Genomic DNA, 2,664 nt, shown 5'->3' on the forward strand with positions numbered 1-2,664 from the left:
CGAGTTCGGCACTGTGTGTGTCTGACTGATGTAGGGCTCTAATGCAGAGATCTGAACCACTCAGACAGAAATCCCCGAGAGTGAGGAATTGTGTTTTCTTCGAATAGCATAGTGAAGGGTCAAAGGGATGTCAAGACTCAGGTCCAAGATGGCTCCCCACAGTGAGGTCAGTGCCAAGGGAGGGCTAAACTGATCTGAGTAAGGGAATGTGAGGGAATTTAGGTTTCGTTTCATTGCCCCCTCCCACCCACCCAAGAAGAAGGAAACAGACAGAGAGACAGAGACAGAGGTAGAGAGGAAGGTCAAAAAAGGTCTAGGTCACATACTTGACAGCTGGAGTTATAGTGAACAAAAATGGCTACGGAATTTGTAAGTGTAAGGTGGCGAATAGTCAATTTTAAGAGTGTGAATTGCTGCGAGGCTTAACCTCCTCTTTCTCCCCCAGGTCTTCAGTAATAAAATCTGCTACTCACAAGACCTTGCATGACTGGGTTGATTTTTGGATGTGTGCGAATACACTGATGAACAGGGACGTTCTATGTTGCACGTGCAGTGGGGAATCTGGAACAGGACCGACTCAGGAGATGGAGGAGCTTGCGGCCAGCCGTGGCTGGGACAACCATCAGCCACCCCCCCCACCCCGTTATCCCCGACCCTTCAAGTCCCCCAGAGAGACGAGTAGTGATTTGGGGTCTTCGGCACACATTGGACACAGTTTGACCAAATGTCGTTTGAAACTCAAGGATAGGGTTCCCTTAGCTGACATCATTGTTACATAAACACGATTTCATTTAAATTCACGACATATCTGCGAGTTAGTCATTATTGTCGTGATTTTACAGAAGAGGAAATGTAGAGAGGTTAATATGGAGGTTAGAAGACTTACCCACTTTGAAGTGGCTGAGCTGGGATTCAGAGCCAGACCTCATTGGTTCCAATGCTCATGCTTCTCCCATTACACTGGGTCCCACAGAAGAAATGATACACCAAGTTCAAGCCTTCGGCCCTTTGCTGAAGGCACTGCATTTCCGAACTGCTGGCTTTGATATGGCTGAAAAAACGCTAGTGTGGAGTAGCCCTTGGTCTAAGGGTAGGTATTTATCTCTGTAATATCTCCTGATTGCTTGAGGCTTTTACTTCTCTCCTCCTTCTCCTCTTCTTCAATTCCAAAACCTATTCTGTTTCCTTCCATAAGCAAGCAAGCCTGAGATATAGACAGCCTCATTTATTTAAACTATAAAAGAAGAGCCCTGGGAAGTTAATCAGACTGCCAGGAATCTGGAATTTGCTGATGAATGGACATTTGGCTGAGCATAGTAAATTCTCAGCTAATTGAAAGCAGATAACAAGAGTAATGCATCCACCTTGAAAAATATCACATTCCTAATAAATAATTGGAAATGGCAATCTTTTGACATATGAACTGAGAGGATAAAGTCTTAAATAAATTCTGGACTCATTCCTGTCACATATATTACACTCTATTTAGCAGTTGTGCTATATGAGAAGATTAAAAGCTGTAAATCTCTTTGCAGCACCATTTATGGCCGTGTTTTAAACCCAGAATAAATAGGAGTGGGGTTCTTAGAATACCTCATAGAATATTGACTTCCGTGGTTTGAATGTTGAGTGCATGTGTGTATGGGAGGTGGTGGTGGTCGTTATTTCCCTCTTCTTCATCTGAGCCTGGAGTCGGAGGGAACAGATATTTAAAGAGATCCAGGAGTCATCCCAGTCATCTGACTGTTGACACAGTGCATCTTCCAGAAGGTTCTTGCTAACCCCGTTGTGACCCGTGGACCAGAAAGGCAAGGACATCACCTGAGACCTTGCTAGAAATGCAGAATTTCAGGTTTCACCTCAGAGCCTGATTTTAACAGGATTCCCAGGCAATTTTGGTGCACATTTGAGAAGTGTTGCCGTCGTGTTCAATCCAGGACGAGTCTAGGTAACTTGAAGGGTAGTACGATAGTAGAGCCAACTGGATTTATCCAGGACTGATTTCACCCCAGACTCTGGGATAAGCCCAATGCTCAAGCCTCTGTTCTCAGAAAGACCTTTCTTTTCCTCCCGTCTTGACCTAGGAACTGGACTCTGCCTCCCGCCACGACCCTGACTTGGTGCTGAGTTCCAGAAGTCAGGTCCTTTTCTGCCCTACTCCCTCCCTCCTACTCCTCAGTTCAGTCTCTCTCTCAGGGGCTCCAAACTATTTGGGGCTCATTTCGTCCGGACTGAAGATCCCTCCCTAGCCAGGCCCCTTCTCAGCCTCCGGGAGACTGCAGCCCTGCCCAGGGCTGTCTTGGGCCCATGCACCTATGGGTCGTTGCCTGCTGCCAGCTTCCAAGGACGGTACCCACCGGCGTGCTCAGTGAGGCCAGGTTGCTACAGTGGCCAGGAGCCCACAAGTAGGAACCCTCCTCCTGAAGGAGGAAGCAGCGAACTAACATCTGCCCCTGCTCTGGAATCCTCTTCGATTTCTGGATGCTGCAGACTGCCTGAGATTTCTGAAGTCAGTTACTTTAAAGCTAGGTGTTTTAGCCATCATTTCTTGAACACGTACTGTGTGTTGAGGTACTCCACCAGAAGTCACTTTCCTTATATTATCTCATTCATTTCTCACAACAGCCCAATGAGATATGCATTTCTGAAGGTCTTTTTTTTTTT

At 46.5% G+C, this 2,664-nt stretch overlaps 1 long non-coding RNA gene across 1 annotated transcript in view; it reads left to right on the forward strand.

The window, feature by feature from the left end:
• The first annotated feature begins 985 nt into the window (after positions 1 to 985).
• The window catches only part of LOC112812849 (uncharacterized), a 51,330-nt gene continuing 49,651 nt past the window's right edge, over positions 986 to 2,664 (forward strand). Inside the window, exon 1 of the long non-coding RNA XR_003205377.2 lies at positions 986 to 1,090. This is a non-coding gene — a long non-coding RNA (uncharacterized lncRNA). The remainder of the gene's footprint in view (positions 1,091 to 2,664) is intronic.

The sequence above is a fragment of the Callorhinus ursinus genome, unplaced genomic scaffold (genome assembly GCF_003265705.2).
Source record: "Callorhinus ursinus isolate GAN/ISIS: 27379988/994484 unplaced genomic scaffold, GSC_fseal_2.0 scaffold16, whole genome shotgun sequence".
Classification (NCBI taxonomy): Eukaryota; Metazoa; Chordata; class Mammalia; order Carnivora; family Otariidae; genus Callorhinus; species Callorhinus ursinus.